Genomic DNA, 25,104 nt, shown 5'->3' with positions numbered 1-25,104 from the left:
GACAGACATACATACATTCAACATAAAAGGTGGGGATATATTTTCCCTGCTTATCTCAAAAGTATGAATTTAAGTACAGAAAAAAGAATACATAATTGAATACATAATTGAATGTTAAAAAATGATTTGTTAAATTTTTCATTAAAGATTTTTTTATATATATATTTAATCTAGTGTTAAAAAATTCTTCTCATGATAATTCTTTGTATATAAACTAATTCTAATATATTTCTAAACCAAACTTAATTTATCTAATACTATTATAAGCTAAAAAATCTTATCTTTACCAAAACAATTTACATTTATTCGTTTACGTATCTTTATTTTCTATTGTTTTTTCTTATCTATCCATATATAAACTTTGTTCCATGTTTCATAAAATTTCGTATCTTCTTGATCATTTAAGCGTCTTGTCATCATATCCATCTCGGCGCAGTCCAATATTTTTATGATGACTTCTTCTTCTTTGGGGATATCCTCCCCTTTCCAATTTTGCGCATATATAATCCTAGCAGCAGTTAAAATATGTATAATTAAATATAAAATTTCTTTCTTATAAATCTGATTTGTAATTCCTAATAGATAGAATTCCGGGGTAATTTCTATATCTTGCTTTACTATTTCTTTCATTATTTTCTCTATCATCTTCCAATACATTCTGGCTTTGCTACATGTCCACCATTGGTGATAATAAGACCCTATTTCTTTCTTGCATTTCCAACACATCGGGGAAGTTTTGGGAAACATTTTTGCTATCCTATTTGGTGGGAGGTGCCATCTATAAAACATTTTAATTTGATTTTCTTTTAGGGACACTGATTTTGTCATTTTCCAGTTGTAAGTCCAGACTTTCTCCCATGTATCTATATCTATTTCTTTTCCGATATTTTTGCACCAACTTATCATATTGTCTTTTAGGGTCAGATCTATGTTTTTATGTGCAATCAAATATTTATAAATTTTCCCTATTGTTTTAGTTTGATTAATAGTAATTAAATTACTTAATAAGTTTTTATTCTTGTTAAAAATATAGAGCCTGCTATCTTTCTGATACCTAGATCGAATCTGTGCATAATGCCACCAATCAATTATTGTCCCTTCTTCTTGTAGTTTAATCCTAGATTTTAATTTCATTTGATCATTTAATAAGTCCTTATATCTTATTATTTTCGTATCCTTTCTAGACTTTGGGTGTATTATTGCTTCTAGGGGGGCGACCCATTCAGGGATAGTTAAAAAATGATTTTTTCTTATATCTTTCCAAACTTCTAATAAGTATTTTCTTAAAGTGTGTCTTTTAAAGTATGAGTGGTTTTTATCCTTGTCATACCATATAAAGGCATGCCAACCAAGCATAAGGTCATGTCCTTCTAAGTTTAATATTCTTTTATCTTCTAAAGTTATCCAATCTCTAATCCATGTTAGGGCGGCTGCATGATAATATAATTTCCAATTAGGAAGTGCAAATCCTCCCCTTTCTTTAATATCTTCTAACATATTTATCTTTATTCTTGCTTTTTTCCCTTACCATAAATTTTTTTAACTATGTTCTCTCCGCTGGCAGGTGGGGAGGGGCCTTCCGAGGGGGGATGGTGTTGTGATTCAGCCTGAGGCTGCTCAGGGACCAGCTGTGTCTCTGCTGGCACCATGCCCGGAGGAGGATGACAGCACATAGGAGGGGGCTGAACAGTCGGACGGGGGAGAGGAGAGTCAGGAATGGGATGAAGGAGAACAGCATGAGAGCCCCGGGGGGGGATCTCCCCAGCCAGTAGCTTGGAGTCATTAGGTACGCACAAGCTGTCATTGACATGAGACAGAGACGTTCAGAGCAAGAAATATTTCCACCATTGAATTAGAAACAGCTGGGTTTGGGTGTTGTTGTGATTCAGTCTGAGGCTCCTCAGGGAACGGCTAGAACTCTGCCGGCTCCATGCTCAGAGGGGGAGGACGAGGAACAGGAGGAGGAGGAGGACCAGGCAGACGGGGAAGAGGAATGTCAGGATGAGGAGGAGGGGGAACAGCCTGAGACCCCCGGTGGGGGAGCTCCCCCCAGCGAGTAGCCTGGAGTCATTGGATGAGAATGCACAAGCCATCATAGATATGAGGCAGAGAAGGGCAGCACAACGAAGGGGACAATTAGCCAGGTATTTCCATCCCTAATAGGCAACAGCTGGGTTTGGGGGTGGTTCTCCTCAGAAAGGTTAAAAAGGCAGGCCCGCCCTTCCTGTATTGTGGAGAGTTATTTTTGGGGAGTCCTGTGACCTTGCTTTGATCCTTGGCATCTCTGATTCTGGCTTGTGGCCTCGAAGGCTGAAAACTTGGGGGAGGCGTGGGTTTTATTACCTACAGTGGTGTGTGTGCCAGCAAGAAGCCTGTTGTATTGTCTGGCCGTCGTGACTCTTCTGTGAAGCTTCACAGCATTCCAGTTTGTAAGAACAGTTTTTGTTATCTGTGTTTGTTTTCAAAGATATAAAAGGACTTTGCTTTTTACCAGCGTGTCTGGATTCTCTTTTTAGTTAGTGTTGGCGTCTGGGGGAACCCAGACAGAACAGGTGTGGTCCTCATCAGCAGGGTTTAAAAGGCAGGCAAGGCCTTGAAGCCATGTGGAGTGTTATCAATTGGAGTTGCGGTGACCTGTTTTGATTCTCAGCGTCTCTGATCTTGGCTTGTGGCCTCGCAATCTGGAAGACTCGTGGGAGGTGTCTGTTTGCTATCTACAGCTTCGTCTTGGCAGCAAGAATCTGGTATTGCTTCATGGACTGGTCCCTTCATGTATATATTTGAAGTTCCAGCGTTTTTCCTGTTTGTAAGGACATTTTCTGTTACCTGTGTTTTCCTTGAATTATATAAACTGCCTTTGCCTTTTACCAGTGTGTCTGGCTTCTCTTTTTGGGTTGGTATTGGCTTCTGGAGTGACCCAGACAGAACACTGCAGATATCTTAGAAGTTACCAGAAATGGTCCAGAGCACAGGTATAGCGATGGCTCAGTGGCCCCGTTTCTGTAGAGTGGTATGTAAAAATGAACCTACCAAACAACAATTCATCAAGACCATAAACTCCATTGCCAGAAATAATTCTAAGTACAACAAACTCAGATCCAGACCAGATCTATCTCTCCTACAACGTATCTGCTCCTGTGAACTATGAGCAGAACTTAAGAGACGGCTAGATCTTGGTGAAACAAACTTATACATATATTACCATACTGAATGCATCAAATCCAAGAACCATGATCCTTCCTACATCTTCCAGCCTACCATCCCTCAACAACAAATCGATATCCGAAGCACCACCAACCATGAATAGGAAAGCACGTCCCTTACTTCCTCAATCCAAACCAAAACCAATCTCGAACACAAAATTAATCTCAAATGCAAACTAATCAATGCAAGAAGTGTAATCAATAAGATGTCTGAATTCCTCCTCCTACTAGACACCGACATCTTCAACATTATTTTTGTCTGCGAAACATGACTAAATGCATCCTATCCTATTATGTATACAAAGAAAGCCATTCAGTTTCAGGACCACCACCTTAGGCACAAAGTATTTCAGCAAATTCAGAAAGACAGGAAAAAGCAGCCACAAATTTAATCCCAAAATGCATAAATGCCATTTATGTTTTCTCACCAGCAATAGGCAATCAATTATTGGGTAGTTTTTATTCTTGTCCTTAGTAATCCTAAAAACTGAGGGGGAAAGCAAAATGGACAACTCTCACTTCTTATTCAAAATTTGGAGTTGGATAATTCATGGCATGCCCGAAGTCAGGGGAGATAATTGCAAGCAAAAGCTAACAATTAAAGATTTTGCTTGTTAAAGAATAAGGCTTGGTCAATCAGAAATTAAATTAACCCAAAGCATGCAGAAAGAGACATAAATTATTCCTGTAGTTCTATAGAGTCAGTCTGGAATTGAAGTATAACTGGAAGCTTGGCACCGTGGACAACTAATCCTCCATCGCCTACTGCAACCACTCAGCTGTTCAGTCTCCTGTTAGAATCATGATGGTCAGTTCTTCTGTTTACCATGCCTATCAACTGTTCTTCATAATGCAATGGGACTTTAATTCTCAACACACTAAATCTTTCTTTAAAAGGAGCCTGTAAAATACTTCACATGCAAGGAGGGACCTGTATATGAAATAGCCAAAAGTAAGCCAGCTGTCTCACACTGGTTTCACCAAACAGCTACACACCTTACATCAGGGGTCCCCAAACTTTTTACACAGGGGGCCAATTCACTGTCCCTCAGACTGTTGGAGGGCTGGACTATAAAAAAAAACTATGAAAAAGTAAAATACCAATAAAAATAATGCATCAATTAATATACAGTATTTCTATAAATTATACTTTTCTATAATTTCATTCAATATTTCCAAGATCAATTAATTTTCAGGCCCTTAGCATTTACTACTAACTTTCATCAATCTTCTACATTACCAAGTATATTTTAAATGCATAATGCAAACTCATAAAATCATACAGTACATATCATTAAACCCCTTGTTTATCCTATATATCTTTCATTAATTTTACCTATGTAATTCTATAGTTCTAAAATTCGAATCCAATTTTACGAATTAATACATACTAATATTAAACAACACTTAAATATATCTTTTACCAATATTCCATAGTCAATCCATATTTAATAATCAATCATCCCTCCTCAAAGTTCTACCACTGTTCTCATTTCTGGGTCCCTCTCCTGTCTCTCCCCCTTTTCTCTCTCATTTGTTTCTCATTTCTCCCTCTTCGTCCTTTTTTCTCTCATTCCTTCCCTCTCTCACTTCTCCTCTCTTTTTCCATCCCTGTGTCCTTCCCCCATGTGTGTGTGTGTGTATGTGTGTGTGAACTCTTGAACCATTTCCAAAAACAGGTGAGGGCTGGGGGTTTTTTTCTCTGTTATTATTTGGGTGCTTTTTACCATATATTTAAATCAAGAGTCACTTCTCTCTCGCTCTTTCCCTTCCTCCCTTCCTTCCCTCCCTCCCTCCCCTTCCTTTCTCTCTCCCTCTTTCTTCCCCCACTCTTTGTCTCTCTCTTCCTCCCTCCCTTTCTCGACACAACAGCTGTTCGCTTTCCCTCTTGGCAGGAAGGGGCAAAGGCCCTTTCTTGCCTCCAGCTGGCAAGGGGGGCTGCGGTGGCCCTGGCTGACCACCAGGGGGCTCCCTCCGCAGGCGGCACTGCCCTGGCAGCCCGTTAGCTTCCAAAGGGAACTGAGCATGCACGTCCATCTTTGCCCATCTCCGCTTCTGTCACTCCCCAGCCGAAAAGGCACAAAGGGGGAGGGGAGGAAAGGCTTCCACGGCGTCAGTCACCTCCCCCCGCCGGCTTGTTTTGTTTTATTTAACCAGAGGGACCAGCATAGAAGCGGCCCCAACGCTGCATGTCACCCTCCCTGGGCTTGCAAGTGGCCACCCCCCCACCCCCTGTGGCACAAGGCGAGCATGGCAGTCAGGAGTTTGCTGTTGGGGCAGCAGAGGCCCGCTGATGTCAAGCATGGCGGTGCTGAGCAAAGCTAGCTGCCCGGGGAAGCAGTGCATTTGAAAAGCGCACGTTTGAAAAGCGTGCTGCTTCCCAGGGCAGCCAGCTTTGCTGGCAGGTGCAGGGCTTGGTGTCAGCAGGCTCCTACTGCCCCAACAGCAATCTGCCGTGGTCCCTGCCCCCCAGCAATGGACTATTAACAGCACTAGAAATCACCCGCGGGCCAGATAAATGGCCTCAGCGGGCCGCATCCGTCCCACGGGCCATAGTTTGGGGACTGCTGCCTTACATGGTGGCAACCATGAGTGCAAAAAGATCTCATGGACTTCAAATCATCCAGATTTCAGCCCTTTCTTTATCTTTGCCAGTTACCATAAATTGTTATTGCTTGCTAAATTTTTATCTTTTTTGAAAGATGCAAGACATTCAGCAAGAAGCTGCAACAAGAATGGTCATCGTATCTTTGACTCTTGGCCTGAAGATCTCAGAGCAGCATTCGGTCACTTTTTATTTTATTTTATTTTATTTATTTTATTTATTTTATTTATTTTATTTATTTTATTTATTTTATTTATTTTATTTATTTTATTTATTTTATTTATTTTATTTATTTTATTTATTTTATTTATTTTATTTATTTTATTTATTTTATTTATTTTATTTATTTTATTTATTTTTTATTTTATTTTATTTTATTTTATTTTATTTTATTTTATTTTATTTTATTTTATTTTATTTTATTTTATTTTATTTTATTTTATTTTATTTTATTTTATTTTATTTTATTTTATTTTATTTTATTTTATTTTATTTTATTTTATTTTATTTTATGAAATCATAATAATTTAGGTCAATTGCATTCAAGAATGGGCTTTCAGATTCTTTAGGAAACATCAATTTTGACTCAGCATTTTTAGAGTTGCAATCATCATCTTTATTTTTTCTGTAAAGCACTCAAGGTATGTTCAAAAAGTCAGAATGGCAGCTGAGATGGTTGGATCAAAGTTCTACCAATTTTTATGTGTATCACGTGTGAAAAACACATAAAGGTAGAATTTCAATTGCTCTGTCACACCTACATCTTGACCTGCCATTTTGTAACCATACTTTGTTGAAACATCTGGAGTTTATTGTTCTGTTCCAGGGAATCTATAACAATATTAAAGAAAAATGAAATTAACTGTAGTATCTATGGATGTATGCTTACATATACATTTTTTGGTTAATCACTAATTAATCATTTAATTAGTGGGGGGAAGCAAAAACCGTTGCCTGATAGTTTTCCCTATCACATGCTAAAGTATCTGTCAGAGCCATGTTCCTAAATCCTTCTAAAAACTATTTTCTAGATAGATTTCATAGGAAATGAGATTTTGAATGAACACAAACAGTTTACTTACCGGTAATCCTGGTATTCTCCTCCCATTTACTATACACTTGTTACCCTCCGGGTCATTTTAGACCCGAAGTATAGAAAGGTTGGTTCTAGTTACTGGAATGGTCTTTTTGAATACTTTTTTCAACTAGTATACTAATTTGAACATTTCTGAACACAATGAAATGAAAATTGAAGTGAAAAAAAAAATACTTATTTTTGTGAAATTTTGTTCATTTTCATCTAGATTAGGCTGCAAAATCTGACTTTTTTGACCATCATTGGTATTAGGAAACTAATTTGAACATTTCTGAACACAATGATATGAAAATTGAAATGGAAAAATTGATGCTTATTTGTTTATTTTGCTCAGAAATGCCCCCCCCCACGACTGTGTGCACTTTTTGAAATTTATAGATAGAATAGCCTGCCAAATCAGAATTTATTGACCATCTTTGGCATTGGCATACTAATTTGAACATTTCTGAACATAATGAAATGAAAAAAAAATGTTTTGAACACTTGTAGTCCTCTGGGTAATATGTGACCCGGAGTAAAAAAAGGTTGGTTCTAGCTAGTGAAATTGTTTTTTTGAATACCTTTTTCACTAGTATACTAATTTGAACATTTCTGAACACAATGAAATGAAAATTGAAGTGAAAAAATTAATGCTTATTTGTTTATATTGGTCATAAAATCTCACACACACCCATTTTTGTGCAATTTTGTACATTTTTATCTCGATTTGCCTGCGAAATCAGAACCTTTTCACCATCTTTGGCATTGGCATACTAATTTGAACATTCTGAATATAATGTAATGAAAATTGAATTTTAAAAAATGATGCTTATTTGTTTATTTTGCTCAGAAAAGGGCCTCCCCCCCCCACGACTGTGTGCACCTTTTTCAATTTATAGATAGAATAGCCTGCCAAATCAGAATTTTTTGACCATCTTTTGCATTGGCATACTAATTTGAACATTTCTGAACATAATGAAATGAAAATTGAAGTGAAAAAATTAATGCTTATTTGTTTATTTTGGTCATAAAAACTCCCCCCCCCCCCATTTTTGGGCAATTTTGTACATTTTTATCTCGATTTGACTGCAAAATCAGAACCTTTTGACCATCTTTGGCATTGGCATACTAATTTGAACATTCTGAACATAATGAAATGAAAATGGAAATGAGGAAAAAATGATGTTCGCAAAGATTATACACTTGTGCTCCTCTGGGTCCTTTTTGACCAGAAGTATAAAAAGGTTGGTTCTAGCTACTGGAATGGGTTTTTTTAATACTTTTTTCACTAGTACACTAATTTGAACATCCCTGATCACAAACAAATGAAAAATGAAATGGAAAAAAATGGATTTTGCAGGTTAATCTATCTATAAATTAAAATAATTGCACACAACCAGGGGGGCAGGCTTTTCTCAGGAAAATAAACAAATAAGCATTAATTTTATCATTTCAATTTTCATATCATTGTGTTCAGAAATGTTCAAATTAGTATACTAGTGAAAAAAGTATTCAAAAAGACCATTTCAGTAGCTAGAACCAACCCTTTTATACTCCGGGTCAATGTGACCTGGAGGACTACAAGTGTTATAAACATACTTTTTTTTCATTTCATTATGTTCAGAAATGTTCAAATTAGTATGCCAATGCCAAATATAGTCAAAATATTCTGATTTGGCATTGGCATACTAATCCTATCTATAAATTGAAAAAAGTGCGCACAGTCATGGGGGGCAGGCCCTTTTCTGAGCAAAATAAACAAATAAGCATCATTTATTTCATTTCAATTTTCATATCATTGTGTTCAGAAATGTTCAAATTAGTATTTCAATGCCAGAGATGGTCAAAAAAATAAGATTTTGCAGCCTAATCTAGATGAAAATGAACACATTTTCACAAAAACGGGAGGCGGGCCTTTCTGAGCAAAATAAACAAATAAGCATTAATTTTTTCATTTCAATTTTCATATCATTGTGTTCAGAAATGTTCAAATTAGTATACTAGTGAAAAAGTATTCAAAAACACAATTCCAGTAGCTAGAACCAACCCTTTCATACTCTGGGTCTAAAAGGACCCAGAGGGTAACATTGGTAACTTTTTTGCCCAGCAAAAACTATACACCACCCGCCCGCCCCCAAAAAACCACCACCCTTAAAAAGAACCCATCAAATGAGAAAAGTCATGGAATTTCAAGTTTCAGATATGCAGAGAAATTTTTTTACAGGGTCTCAAACTTCATTTTGGGTCCTTTTAGACCTGAGGGGAATACCAGGGTTTAATTAATTTGAATTATCACTATTTTATAAGACATTGAGGAAAAGGTTGGAAAAAATACAGATGTGACTTATTTTTTTAAGTAACATTTTTAAAAAACAAGGACAGTTTGAAGATCTAACTTTGGCTCCTTTTTAAGTGGTTTGTTTTACAAGTCAAATCTTCAAAATAGCAGCATTTTTAGGCATTTCTAGGCTATGCCATGGCAGTAGAAGCAAAATACCAATAATTCTAGAATTTGCATTAAGAGGATAGAACAGGCTTTTGATGTTATGAAGATTCAATAGTATTTCAGTGTCACCTAAATTGGTGGAACATTTTAAAGCAAATATTGAGGTTGAAAATATTAAAATAGCACCATCCTTGCCACACAAGAGGTGAATTGCTCCATGTCTCGCCATATGTTATGTCAAATAATTGCTATACTAGCAACAGAAGAACATGTCTAAAAATAATGATTACCTCAAAGACATTTTTTCACAATGAAGCTAAATCCAAAATAATAAATCAATCATTCTCCTGAGGCAGTTGTTTAACCTGGATCATAGACAATTTCGGATCACATCACCTTATGATAGCTTGCTTCTATCAAAAGACCAAAACTTTCAGATGGTTTCAGATGTTTGGTTCAATATCATTAAAATGTATAACCTTTAATCAAGGGTGGGCTACTGCCCGGATGGGGGTAACACAAATGGTAGCAAAAATGGAGCTCCACCCCAGAGCACCCAGTTTGCACTGAAAGATGTTGAAAGAAAATGCAGGGTGCCCACAGTATGGTAGTAAAAAGTTTGGTAGCCCTTCACTGCCTTTAATCCTATTAATAGTAAGGAATAAAATTGAACAGATAAAACTGCCTAATTCAAGAATCTGTATTTTCTTTTTCCAGGAATATCTTCAAGAAATTTCAACTTAAAGCAATCACAAATATTTATTCTTCTTCTTGTGCCATTTCCATCATTAGATATTGCCGATCATGTTTGCGATCCTATTTTTATCAACAGCCGCACAAAAAAATGCTACTGAATTTTGTTCAAACCAGTCCCTTATATTTTGAAGCCATTATGTTCTTCTTCTGCCTGGACCTCATTTGCCTTCAATCTTTCCCTGGAGGATTAAGTGAAGTACGATGTCTTTTTCAGGGTGTTGCATCACATGTCCAAAATATTCTAATTTTTGCTTTTTAATGGTTTTGATTATTTCCCTTGGCTTTCCCACCTCCCCATTTCTGATTTTGTTAACCCAGTTTATATATAACAGCCATCTGTAAATCCACATTTCATCCACAAATATTTACTAGCTCTCAATTCTTTGAATATATGATATTTCTTTAGTTACCTACTGAAAAAAATATGTAAAGCAGTACTCAATATATTTAAAAAGAAAAAAAACTTTAAAAATGAAAAAGCAGTAGAGATGAGTGTAATACCTCCGAAATAAATATTCTCTAAACCTGAAAACATTCAAATCACATTCATGTCAGAGAAGCACAAAGTCACTTCTGGGTTGAAAGGATTATCCAATGACATCACCATTGCCTAGGCCAGTGATGGCAAACCTATGGCATGGGTGCCACAGGTAGCACGCAGAACCACATCTGATGGCACGCGAGCAGTTGTCCTAGCTCAGCTCCAGCATGTATGTGTGTGCTGGCAAGTTCATTTTTGGCTTGCACAGAGGCTCTGGGAGGGTGTTTTTGGCTTCCTGGGGGAAGGTGGAGGGCATTTTTACCCTTCCCTGGCTCCAGGGAAGCCTTTGAAGCCTGGGGAGGACAAAACACAAGCCTACTGGGCCCACTAGAAATTGGGAAACAGGCCATTTCTGTCCTCCAGAGGGCCTCAAGGGGTGGGGGAAGCTGTTTTTGCCTTCCCCGTGCATTGAATTATGGGTGTGGGCACTCGTGTATGCATAAAGCACACATGCACTCTCTTTTGGCACCCAAGGGAAAAAAGGTTTACCATCAATGGCTTGGGCAATGGAGCTCCTTTCATGTTCCTGGCAGGAGCTTGAACAAAGGATGGGCGCTTACCCTATCTCATAGCAGCACTCAGGTTTCAGGCTGAAGCCATCGTTTTGAGTTGGAGACTTTGGCCTGCCACAAGTAGAATAGTACTGTGGGAATTTGAGAGGTGTGGTTGCATGAGAGGGGAAGATACTAGCCACAACAAATTCTTTCCAGAAGATTCAAGGTCATCCTTTGTTCAGCACCAGCCAGAAGTACATGGGAGGATCATGGACGTTGAAGCAACCGGAGTGGTCCATGTGATGAGCTTGTGGGTGTGGAAACAAGGGATGAACCTGGGTGGAGAATTGTAGGGAAAGTTAGTATCGGGATGACTACAGTTCATAACCAACATGGCTCTGTTAATAAATTGGAACTTGGAAGAAGGCCAAGGTTTGGATTCTGATTTATTTCTCAGATGTTATTTGGAACGCTGACATCGGGTCTCAAATGCTGGCTTGTTAACTTCCAATCCAGCATCTTAGCCATATAAGGCACTGTGTTCCTGTTCTGCCGGCATGTCTCAACCGCCCGTAATTACAGGGTAATTAGTCCAGAAAGACACACACCACATGATAGAAGGAAAACCCAAAAGTCTTTATCAACAGAAAAACAGAAACAGCTCCCTTTTTAAATGTCAAAGGGATTTTCTGGTACACACAAGGCACAGGTTAAATGCAATCCAAATGCTCACCCAATAACTGGGAAATTGAGTCCAATTCTAAAGTCCAGAAAGTCCACACACAATCTTGAAGAGCAAAAACCACAATCTTGAAAAAACTATGAAAAACTATGAATGAGGGGATGTTCAAAGGGGAAGTTGTCGTAAATGTCACCAAACCATCAAGTGCAGTTAGTAGAAATAAAAAGAGGACACATTTTCTTGTGGGTGATTCGACCGTTAGAGGTGTTGATTTGGGACAGAGCAAGGATGTGGTGAAGGTGCTGAGGTGTCTCCCAGGGGCCACTGCCAGCAGGGACAGGAGGCGGATTACAAACATTGTTAAGACTGTGAGTAAAGGTAATAACGTTGATGTGGTGGTGCATCTTGGCACAAATGATTTGTCCCAGAGAAATGTTAATGTAGTAAGAAGAGATTTTCAATGTCTAAGTGTGGAGCTGGGTAAAATAACTGATTCAGTGACTTTCTCAGAGGTGTTACCGGTTTGTGGCCAAGAGGATAAAACAACGTGTATCAGAGAGTTTAATGTGTGGTTAAGGCAGTGGTGTAAAGCTGAAGGTTTTGGCTATGTAAGTCATGATGTCAGTAGGTGGTCTAATAGGGAGTTGTTTAAGAGGGATGGTTTGCATCCATCATACAGAGGTACCCAGGTGCTCGGTGAGGAATTCAGAACTTTTTTGGACAGGCATTTAAACTAGGTAAAGGGGACAGAGATGTAACTGATGTGGGTGATTTCTGTCCCCGACCAATGAGGATAAAGCAGTTTTTGGAAGCTTATGAAAAGGGAGCTGCAAATAATATAGATGTAGTTGTTGATGATAAGGGGCAAACTAATAACGAAAATAATGTTCTTCGGGTAATGTGCACAAATGCTCGAAGCTTGAGCAACAAGCTCTGTGAATTAATGGCCATAATATCTAGAGATAATTTGGACCTGGTTGCCATAACTGAGACATGGTTTAAGGATTCTAATGAATGGGAAATATCCATACCAGGATATACACTGTATAGGAAGGATAGAATAGAGAGAAGGGGAGGTGGAGTAGCCATTTATATTAAAGAAAGTCTAAAAACAACACTAATTCAAAATACGTGTCAAGATCTAGAGACTCTCTGGATTTGCATGCAAAATAAAGAAGGTTCTGTCATTAGAATTGGGGTGATCTATAGGCCTCCAGGGCAATCCGAGGAATGTGACAACAAGATGGTGGATGAAATTACCCAAATGGCAGTAAAGGGAGATATTGTGGTTATGGGTGATTTCAACATGCCTGATGTTGACTGGAATATCCCCAGTGCCCTTACATGCAAAAGTAAGAATATAGTAGAGGCCTTTACAGGAGCAGCTCTGGTACAGCTGGTTAAGACACCAACTAGAGGGGAGAATATTCTAGATTTAGTTTTTACGAATGGGAATTGGGTTTCAGATGTCAAGGTGGGAGAAAATTTAGGTTGCAGTGACCATCTATGTTTGTGGTTTGATGTAAAAACTCATTGTGAGCAATCCTATAATGCAACCAAAGTATTGGATTTCAGAAAAACAAATTTTAATGCAATGGGAGAATATTTAGATAATGAATTAAAGGGGAGGGATAAAATGGCAGGAGCGAGCATCCAGTGGACTGTATTAAAAAAGGCCATCTTAAAAGCCACTAGACTGTATGTAAGACAAATAACTAAAGGTAAAAGGAAGAAGAAACCGCTATGGTTTAGCAATGATGTAAGGGCTATAGTCAATGAAAAAAAGGCTGCCTATAGGAGGTATAAAGAGTCTGGAAGTATAGCTGATAGGGAGGTGTATAAAATGAGACAGAAGGAGGCGAAACAGATAATATATGATGCTAAAGCCTCAAAAGAGGAAGAAATTGACAAATCTGTAAAGAAGGGGGATAAAACCTTCTTCAGATATATTAATGATAAGAAGAAGAAAAGCTGCGGCATCACGAAGCTTAGTACTGGGAATAATACATGCATTAATGGGAATAAGGAGATCGCTGACCATTTCAATAGCTACTTCTGTTCAGTTTTCTCAAAAGACACCTTACAAAATAATACTATAGAGGGATATAGCATTGCTTCCAACTGTACGGATTCAGCTCCAGTGATCTTAGAAGCCGATGTCTTAGAAGAACTTGAACGATTAAAGATAAATAAGGCAATGGGTCCAGATGGCATCCACCCCAGAGTTCTTAAAGAACTCAGAACTGTCATTACTACCCCCCTGACTGATTTGTTTAACCAATCGTTGTTAACAGGAGAAGTTCCTGAGGATTGGAGAATGGCCAGTGTTGTGCCTATTCACAAGAAGGGCAGTAGAGAAGAAGCTGGTAACTACAGGCCAGTTAGCTTGACATCAGTTGTAGTTAAAATGATGGAGACTCTACTCAAAAAGAGGATAAATCAGCACCTAAAAAACAATAACTTATTGGACCCAAATCAGCATGGCTTTACTGAAGGCAAATCATGTCAGACTAATCTCATTGATTTCTTTGACTATGTCACAAAGGTGTTGGATCAAGGTGGTGCCGTGGATATTGCCTACCTGGACTTCAGCAAAGCCTTTGATACGGTTCCACATAAAGAGCTGATAGATAAATTAGTGAAGATTGGACTTAATCCCTGGATAGTTCAATGGATTTGCAGCTGGCTGAAGCGTAGACATCAGAGAGTTATTGTTAATGGCGAGTATTCTGAGCAGAGTCAGGTTACAAGCGGTGTGCCACAAGGGTCTGTTCTGGGTCCTATTCTTTTTAATATATTTGTGAGTGACATAGGGAAAGGTTTGGTAGGGAAGGTTTGCCTATTTGCCGATGACTCTAAAGTGTGCAATAGGGTTGATATTCCTGGAGGCGTCTGTAATATGGTAAATGATTTAGCTTTACTAGATAAATGGTCTAAGCAATGGAAACTGCAGTTTAATGTTTCCAAATGTAAAATAATGCACTTGGGGAAAAGGAATCCTCAATCTGAGTATAGTATTGGCAGTTCTGTGTTGGCAAATACTTCAAAAGAAAAGGATTTAGGGGTAGTGATTTCTGACAGTCTCAAAATGGGTGAACAGTGCAGTCAGGCGGTAGGGAAAGCAAGTAGGATGCTTGGCTGCATAGCTAGAGGTATAACAAGCAGGAAGAGGGAGATTATGATCCCACTATATAGAATGCTGGTGAGACCACATTTGGAATACTGTGTTCAGTTCTGGAGACCTCACCTACAAAAAGATATTGACAAAATTGAACGGGTCCAAAGACGGGCTACAAGAATGGTGGAAGGTCTTAAGCATAAAACGTATCAGGAAAGACTTAATGAACTCAATCTGTATAGTCTGGAGGACAGAAGGAAAAGGGGGGACATGATCGAAACATTTAAATATATTAAAGGGTTAAATAAGGTCCAGGAGGGAAGTGTTTTTAATAGGAAAGTGAACACAAGAACAAGGGGACACAATCTGAAGTTAGTTGGGGGAAAGACCAAAAGCAACATGAGAAAATATTATTTTACTGAAAGAGTAGTAGATCCTTGGAACAAACTTCCAGCAGACGTGGTAGATAAATCCACAGTAACTGAATTTAAACATGCCTGGGATAAACATATATCCATCCTAAGATAAAATACAGAAAATAGTATAAGGGCAGACTAGATGGACCATGAGGTCTTTTTCTGCCGTCAGACTTCTATGTTTCTATGTTTCTATGAATCAGATAAACTGCCATGAGGCTAAAACAGCAGGCTGCTCTTTTATCTGTAGCACTAATTACAGCAGCCCCACCCAACCACAGGTGGCCTCATTTATCTCCTGTAATAATCCTTCAGTTGTTGTCTCCTATGCATCACTCTACGCATGTGTGGATGTGTCATACATTCTTGTTGAGAATCCAGGGATGATAAGGATGATTGATCTCCACCTGGGCTGTCTGCCCAGCTCCCCTCTTCCAAGTCACCCCCACCTTCTTCTTCTTCCGAGGAAACTTCACTACCTGCCTCTGTCGGCAATAAAATAGGCCTATGACATGTTGATGTTTCCCCTACATCCACCTCCACATTCCTTGGGGCAGGAGCTGAGCCAGAGCCAACCACAACAGTTCCTTAACTTTCAAATTTTTATTAAAACCATTTACAAAAAGAACATTGATTTTACTATGTTGTAAAAGAAGAAATATATACGTATTACAATATGTTTTCTGTAACTATGTTAATACATATATACTTAACTGTAAAAAATACTACCAGGATTCAGATTCTTTATCGGATTTAGGGAAACTTGTAAAATCAATAACTACTTGTTTTCCTTCATTTTTCTTATGAATTGAAATGTAAAAGAGAAACTTCTTAATGCAGCCACTACCACACCAATGACAAGTGGGGAATATTTTTAAGTAAATAAAATGTTAAATTTTCTCAGGAAGTATAATGCAGTCATTTGTGAATGTGTGTTTCATGACAAGCTGCAATCTGTGAAGTGAAGCACCTTGTGAATATTTGCAATAGGCGTACCAAATTAAATAAGCCTACTTTCAACAACTGCAAAGGCCGAGTATTAATCTAATCTTCTGTCATCTTCAAGAATTTACACAGTTTTGAGTTGCTATGCTTCAGACAGTTCTCTCTGAAGCAAAAATTGTTACTTGACAAAGTTAAAGACTTTAAAACAGGGGTCTCAAACTCAATTTACCTGGGGGCCGCTGGAGATAGAGTCTGGGTGAGGCTGGGCTGCATCGGGTTTTCCACAAGAAAAGCTTTTACAAAAACATCCCAATGTTATCAAATGTCTTTATTTTTTCATCTTATTTTGTGTTAAAAAATAAAAATAAATTAACAAATCCATAAGAAAAAAATAAATAAATCAGTAATAAATAAATAAATAAAATGATAATGATAATGATAATGATAATGATAATGATAATGATAATGATAATGATAATGATAATGATAATGATAATGATAATGATAATGATAATGATAATGATAATGATAATGATAATGATAATGATAATATTATTATTAATAATAATAATAATAATACAGAAGATATAGAAGACTGAAAAAACACATATAGTTGCTGACTAGAGAAATATAATTATTATTATTATTATTCAGATTCAAATGTCTGTATTAACAGTTCTTTAACATTTAACTTTCTGAACATGAATGGAACATTGAACATAAACTGTTTTGAACATGGCTTCTTCTGCCTAGTTCTTGCTGCTAGAGATCTGGCAGCACTTACTCTTTCATAGCTGAGCCACATTTGGCTTAAGGGAGGATGAAGTTGAGACCCTCAGTAGAGTTTGAAGGTGCTCATCAGTAAGTCTAGACTTGTACTTGGACTTATTGAAGTTCAAGGTAGAGAAGAGCTTTTCGCAAAATTATGTGCTCCCCAAAAGACACATGCTCCGCTTGAACATTCGGAAAAGCTCAGGGAAGCTGGGGGGCAATTCTCTCAAAAAATGCCCAAGCTTGTCTGCTTTTCCACTCACCTCCCTGAACTTGACTTAGAGTTCAGAGTTGCACTGCAGGTCAATGAGCTCCATTTGAGGCACAGGAGGGGCATCTTGCACATCAAAGGAGAAGGGGTCCTCAAAAATTTGAAATGTGGCTCTGTGCATCTTGAAGTCTGCAAATCTGAAATCAAATTCCCCCTGTAGCTTCAAAATGACATCCACATACTCCTCACCACTGAATGGTGTGCCTGCATCCATGAGTGTCTTGCATGCTGGGAAATGGCAAAGGTTTGTCTGAGAAAGCTGGGCTTTTCATAACATACGTTTTGTAGAGAATGGTCTCACGTTGTCATAGGCAGCACTGACAAGTTGCTCCTGGCCTTGTAACTTCTTGTTCAGTACATTAATCTCATGTGTGATATCAAGAAAAAAAGCTAAGTACATAAGCCATTTTGGATCACTTAGCACAGGAACAGCAACCCCATCTTTCTCTATGAAGGTTTTCACTTCCGCTCTCAACTCAAAAAATCTCTTCAATATGTTTCCCCTGCTGAACCAACGTACCTCAATGAAGTAGAGCACATCCCATATTCTGACTCCATTTCCTCTAAAAATGCACGAAACCTTCTGTGCTTTAAGCCTCTGGAACTGATACTCCTCAGCATGTCTAGATGTGTAATGACATTTCAAATTGTATTCTTTGTGCACCGCAACTTTCTCTGTGCAAATAAGACACGTCGGGATGCCCCTGTGCTCAACAAAGAAATATTGCACTTCCCACTTTTCCTGAAATTGTCTGTGCTCATCAGCAACCTTTCTCTTCACTGCAGGCTTTAAAAAAGACATGTTTGGGGCTGTGTAATATATAATTCCATTTGGTGTCACTGTTTCAGTGTTTAGCTGCTAAACTTTAGCCGATGCATCTTTTCCGCTTTTTTTTCTGTCTCGCTGAGCAGCAATTTCCGCTGCCGCCTCTGCTTCTGAGCTCAGGGTAATGGCGCAAGTTCACAATCAGCCTGGCTGATGTCCCACCTCCGAGAGCAATATACCCCATCATGATTGGTAGGTTCATTCAGCTCCGCACACAACACTGAAAAGTGCCATTCGTATCAAACTCGAGCAGCACTAACATTAAACTTTGATATTGAGGTGGGGGCCGCAAACTATTGTCTCGAGGGCTGCAGTTTGCCCACGAGCTGCGACTTTGAGACCCCTGCTTTAAAATCTCTGAAGAAGAAATCAACCTATTTGCCAAACTGAATCACCTATTTGGTAGTTACAAATATCTCCAACACTAGCACCGACAATCTTACATAATTAGGTAATGAAGCATCTACAAGCAAGCTCACAAAGCACTAAGGGCTCCTCATTTCAACCCCGTGTCAAGCTCAAGACCTGGGGGCTGGATCCATGGGGTCACCCTAGAAACCACAAAGGACTGGCCCGCAGTACCTCTGCCAGTAAAAATGGAGCTCGTACGACCCTCCTGAGTTCTGTTTTCACTGGCAGAGGGTTGCAAGAGGCTGCCACAGCTGAAACAGAGCTCAGGAGCCCATTTTCACTCACAAAGGACTTGTGTCACAGGCCCCCCTGACACGGGTGATAATCTGATCATGTCTCCTGGCCACATCCAGCTCAGCCCCCCAAGGTCAAACACAATCCTGATGCTGTCCTCTACAAAATTGAGTTTGACATCCCTGGCCTATACTACTGAAGCTGATGGAAAAGTAAACATTTTTACGTTGCTTCCATCATAATATTTTTCTCTACAAATTTTGCATGTAATAGTCAGGGGAGAGAATAATCACATTAGTTCCTAACTGTGCAATGCTTTGTACGTTTGTTCAGAAGCCTGTTCCACTGAATTTAGTGAGAAAGACATGGGCAGTTTTTAGAAGATAGCCTTGTTTTCATACTCCACTGCTTCACTAATAACATGTCGGTAAATCTAAACAAATGGTATCAATCAAGGAGGATTTTAACCAAACTGCAAATTAAAATACAACTTTTCTTCATCCTGTGCACAAACAGCTTTTTTCCCCTCCAAGGAGCTGGAATAATAAGCAGTCTTGCAGGAAACTGGAAGAAAACTTTACGAGTACTCCTCTCAAAATTAAGCTAATGAGAATTTGTCATTGTGGGTAGTCATAGAATGCTAGATGGTTACTGAAGGATGAACATTTATCTTGAAAGCTGACTGTAAGTTTAAATAGGAGCACCACAGATGGTAATACCTGAGCTGATTCTTGCTTGCTTTTCTTGCTTGCTTTTCTTTCTTTCTTTCTTTCTTTCTTTCTTCTTTCCTTCCTTCCTTGCTTGCTTTTTTTTCTTCCTTCCTTCCTTCCCTTTCTTCTTTCCCTTTGATAAGAATCAGTTTGGTGATAGTTCTACCAATATTAGTCCAATAATCAGATTGTTGTAAATGAAAATGATAATAATAGTCATAATCCTATGTAAACTTCATTTATGCAATGAACTTGCTTGGACAAATAGCTCAAGTACAGAAGGAATGAACTGAAGATTGTGCTTCAAAATGGGATCTCAAATGTGACATTTTTTGCCACCAATCTTCTATTTTATTTCCTTTTTCTGTCCTGATCCTGGAGGTCTTCTAGTCCAACCCCCTGCTTAGACAGGAAACCCTACACTACTTCAGACAGATAGTCGTCCAACATTTTCTTAAAAACTTCCAGTGTTGGGGCATTCACAGCTTCTAGAGGCAAGCTGTTCCACTGATCAACCATTCTGATTGTCAGAAGATTTCTCCTTGGTTCTAAGTTACTTCTCTCCTTGTTTAGTTTCCACCCATTGCTTCTTGTTCTACCCTCAGGTGCCCTGGAGAGTAGGTTGACTCCTCCTTCTTTGTGGCAACCCCTGAGCTACTGGAAGACTGCTATCATGTTCCAAGGTTCCAAGAGAACAAGTAGATTTACAGACTCTAATGCTACCATGACGCTTCCTGACTAGTCAGTAAGGTAGATTTTCTCTTCACAAAAAGAAATGAAAGAGGTCTGATTTGTTGTCATACAGGCTGTTCTACTCTGGCCTACGCAGATTGGAACAAAGGAAGAATCCACATGCTGAGATTTTGAATCAAACTCTTATATGAAAAGTGGGATTTTGTACAAGCAAATTCAAGCCTTTCAGTCCATTTTGGCAGTTTTCCCTATCAAATTGGCTAAGAGATAAAAGTCTGGGCAGCCTCCGAGAGTCAAAGCTAATTAGCACATTCCTCAGTGAAGTCATGTTTTTTCCTTTGGTTATACATATACACTCACGATTCTCCAGGTTTTGCTCACACAGCTGCATCTCTGCCCAATGAATTTAGAAGAAGAATAACAGATTGCCAGCGAGGCATTTCTGGAATCCCGAATCTAGGATTGCAACCATTACGAATGTTGGAACATCACACCCATTTACCCAGAAATTCTCCTTTATATACTGTCTGGGTGTGGTCAACTGTTTCCTAGAGATATAACTGTATAGAGTTTGTTTCATAGACTCACCTTCTGAACTTTTCCTCATAAAGATATTCCTGTCTGCTTCTTGACCTTATGACCCAGGCGTCTAATAGGGGCTCTTGATTTCCCATGTCTCCCTCCTCCTCTGACTCAGATATTACCATCATTGGGGTTTCTACAGTCTCTGGAGGTTCCTCAGGTTTCTGAGGTTCCAACTCTCCCTAATTCTCATTATCTGACTCAGTTGTCAAGAACACTGGCCTAGGGTACCAAGACAGACCCAGCTCATCCTCCTCAAAATCTGTGACTAACTGACCCGGTTGTGGACCACTCACAACACAGGCATTATGCAAAAGACTCTAGATGTTTCTGGAGATTCTCAGTCATCCAGGTCATGGTTGTCTCAAAGGTGCTTTTTCAAGATACAACTGTTTTTTCTTTGAAGATGTTTCACTTCTAATCCAAGAAGAGTTGATGAAGCTTCTTGGATGAGATGCAAATGAGAGTCCAGTTGCCTCTTGAAAAAGCATCTTTGGGAAGAGACTCTAGACTTATATTGCCACAGTTCTTTTTCTTCTTTCTAAGTGAACTGTTGTAAGTGGATAACTACCTGTATTTGTCCTTAATATGCAAATTTTTAATTGTGGGTTCCTCTTATTCCAGAATGTATTTCAAAATTCAGTGCCTTGCTTTTGTTACCAACAGTATAAGACCATACAAGAGCTACAAACTACATTGCTCAAAAAATAAAAGGAACACAAACAACACAATATAACTCCAAGTATATCAGACTTCTGTGAAATCAAACTATCCGCTTAGGAAGCAACACTGATTGACAATCAATTTCACATGCTGTTGTTCACATTCAACTTTGTACAGAACAAAGTATTCAATGAGACTATTTCATTCATTCAGATCTTGGCAACTGACTCCTATTTATGATGGTTGCAGTGTCCTGGAGTCATGTGATCACCTTTTGTGACTTCCTGACAAGCGAAGTCAACAGGGAAGCCAGATTCATTTAACAATCATGTTACTAACTTAACAACTGCAGTGAGTTATTTAACAACTGTGGCAAGAAGAGTTTGCAAGGGGTCATCCTCCTAGATCCACAGCTGAGGCTACAGCAACACCTCTCAGCTGCGGCTAGGGGGGCTTTCACACAGGTTCAACTTGTCCACCAGTTGTGGCCCTATCTTGACCAGGAGGCGGTACGCATAGTCACTCATGCCCTCATCACCTTTTGTCTTGACTATTGCAATGTGCTCTACATAGGGCTAATCTTGAAGAGTGTTCGGAGATTTCAGCTTGTGAAAATGCAGCGGTGCATGCAATAACGGCTGCACTTAGGTATGCCCATGTTACTCCATCTTTACGCAAGCTGCATTGGTTGCCAGTCAGTCTCCGAAACCAATTCAAGGTGTTGATTATCACCTTTAAAGCTCTAAATGGCTCAGGGCCAGACTATTTATGGGACTTCATATCTCATTGCGGCCGGTAAGTGCCCACAGAGTCGGCCTTCTCCAAGTCCCGTCCACCAAGGAATGCCGGGTGGTGGGATCTAGGGGAAGAGCCTTCTCTGTGACGGTTCTGACCCTATGGAAATCAACTGCCCCCAGAGATTTGCACTATCTCCTTCCAACTGGTCTTCTGGAAAGTCGTTAAGACCTGGCTTTTCCAGCAGGCCTGTAATTGGATTGACTACTGTGTGTGTATGGTTCTTTTTAAGATATTATTTTAGTGTTATTATATTACCGATTTTATTATACAATTTTGATTATATTTTAATGCTATTGTATTTATTCCACTTGTTAGCTGCTCTGGGTCTGCTTTGGATTGAGCACCATATAAATACAATAAATAAATGAATAAAAGAAAGATAATAAAATGGGCAAAGCTCACTTAACAATGTTTTGCTTAGCACAGAAATTGTGAGCTCAGTTCTGGTCGTAAGTCAAAGACTACCTTCAATCCATAAAATCTTATCTTCATGATCATCTGACTAGCCTTATACAAAACTCTAGCAGCTACAGGCCCAAAACATTACTTTACCTATTATTATCTTTCTTTTATATGATTGCAAAAGTAAAATGAGCCAATGAAACAAATAGCATCAGTTTAAGATGCCAGAAAACCCCTGTCTCCAGGAATAAATGAATAAAATACAAATAAGTAAGTAAATAAAAATATTTGCAAAGTTCCAGATGTTCTTTCTCACATAGATTTCAGTTAATCACACAAAATCAGTCAGCTGGTTTCCAGGCGTCAGTCCAAATTCAGTCCAGTTAATAAGCGAATCCTATTCTATTTTAATATCTTTTAAATGCAGAGTGTCCTCAGTTAATGAATGTTCATTCAGCAACCATTTAAAGTTACCACAGTGCTGAACCAGTTCTTGAAGTTCTGGCCGTCGCACCATCTCTGGAATCACTGGCGCATGATTTGTGTCTATGGTTATGCTTACGAACCCCGTGCCAATATTAATGTTCACTCTTCTTGAAAAGTCAGAGAATGTCTCATTTTAAATCTTCTTGCTCTAAGGGAGAATTTTTGAACCCTGTGTCCTGGTAACTAATTAAGAGTGTGTCCTCTTTAGAAAACATAATATGAGACATGAACAAAAGAAATTAGATTCCTGTCTGAGAACAAAAATAGATGCTGCGCTCTTGAAGTTTCCATTATCTAATATCTCTACAGAAATAGCCTATTTCTCTGAAACAGCTGAAATAGAAACTAGATGATAAGTCTTTATTCCAAGATACTGCTGCTGATTACTAAATTTCCCAATGTGGCAATTATCAGGCATTTTCTCCTATCTAAAATTTTACATTTTTAAAAGCCTTATAATTTTTTTTTTAAGTGAGGGGAAGCTGGCAAGTACCAACAGAGCAACCTTTTCTTTCCTGGTCACCTCATGGCTGCTCGCTGTGAAGGGCTACCAAAATTTTTACTACCACACTGTGGGCATGGCTTATGCAGGACATCCTCCATTATCTTTCAACATCTTTGAGTGCAAAATGGGTGCTCTGGAGTGGAGCTTAATTTTCACTACCTCACTGTGTGTCGCCGTTGTCGTCCCCCCGTTCGGGCAGTAGCCCACACCTGGCTGCTTGGCCCCTTAATCAGGGTCTGTGGATCAGCTGAACCAGCAACCTGCCTCTCAATGTTACTTTTATTTCAAAAACTGCCTTTGAGTCCAAAGTTCATCCCCAGACTTTTGTTAGAAAATCAAAAATAATAATATGATTTTGGCTGTTTTGAGATATCCTTCCATATGTAGAAAAAAAGAGCAAATGTTAGCAATTGCCATTTGGCCTTTGGGCAAAATTCTAAATGCTGGTTATGACCTACAAAGCCCTACATGGCTTAGGGCCAGACTACCTCTCCTGACTCATGCACCCCAACGGCCTTCTCCAGGTCCCATTAGCCAGATAATGTCAGCTGCGGAGCCTAGGGCCTTCTCTGTGGTGACCCTGGCCCTCTGGAACAAACTCCCTCCAGAGATATGTACCACCCTCTCCCTCCTGATCATGAGAACATAAGAAGAGCCATGCTGAATCAGGCCAAAGCCCATCGAGTCCAGCATTCTGTGTCACACAGTGGCCCACCAATTGTACATGGGGATCTTGAGCAGAAAGAGAAGGCAAGACCCTCCCTTTCCCTTGACCCCCAACAAATGGTACTCAAGGGAATCCTGCCTGCCTCAAGCAACATAGAGGTGGCACATGGACATCCATTTCAATAACAGATCTTTCATAAAGCTCTGAAGACCTATCTCTGCTAGCAGGCATTGGGGCCATGAGTGACGAGATTGTCTGTGGCCAAGGTTATGAATGATTGAATTGTATGAATGTAAATGACTGTGCATGGGGGTTTCCTAGAATTTTAGTAATTTTGTAGAATTCTTTTAAAAAATAATTAGATTTCTTTACATATATTGTCTGCATTTATAATGTTGTATGTCGCCCTGAGTCACTTTGAGAAGGATGGCATAGAAATCTAATAAATAGATAGATAGATAGATAGATAGATAGATAGATAGATAGATAGATGGATGGATGGATGGATGGATGGATGGATGGATGGATGGATGGATGGATGGACGGACGGACGGATGGATAGATAATTAATTAATAAATAAATAAATAAATAAATACATGGGAGCAGGATTATCCAAGATGGAGGTAGTCAAAAAAATCAAAATGGCAGTGGCTGCAATTGAAAAATTGAAGCTCCACCCATTCTGTTCTGTTCCGAAGAGATCAATCATCTCACGAAGACAAAGAAGAGGGACAGCCGATTCATATGAGCCAAAGAAAAAAAATATTGCTTTGCTCACACCCTAAATCAGGCAAACTTGGCAA

At 38.9% G+C, this 25,104-nt stretch overlaps 1 long non-coding RNA gene across 1 annotated transcript in view; it reads right to left on the bottom strand.

Annotated features, from left to right (window-relative positions):
* The window catches only part of LOC139168389 (uncharacterized), a 42,677-nt gene that overhangs the window by 15,775 nt on the left and 1,798 nt on the right, over positions 1–25,104 (bottom strand). Inside the window, exon 2 of the long non-coding RNA XR_011559283.1 lies at positions 11,187–11,455. This is a non-coding gene — a long non-coding RNA (uncharacterized lncRNA). The remainder of the gene's footprint in view (positions 1–11,186; positions 11,456–25,104) is intronic.

This window comes from Erythrolamprus reginae, chromosome 5, assembly GCF_031021105.1.
Source record: "Erythrolamprus reginae isolate rEryReg1 chromosome 5, rEryReg1.hap1, whole genome shotgun sequence".
NCBI lineage: Eukaryota > Metazoa > Chordata > Lepidosauria > Squamata > Dipsadidae > Erythrolamprus > Erythrolamprus reginae.
The sequence above is the reverse complement of the archived record's forward strand: the minus strand, read 5'-3'. Positions and strand labels throughout refer to the sequence as shown.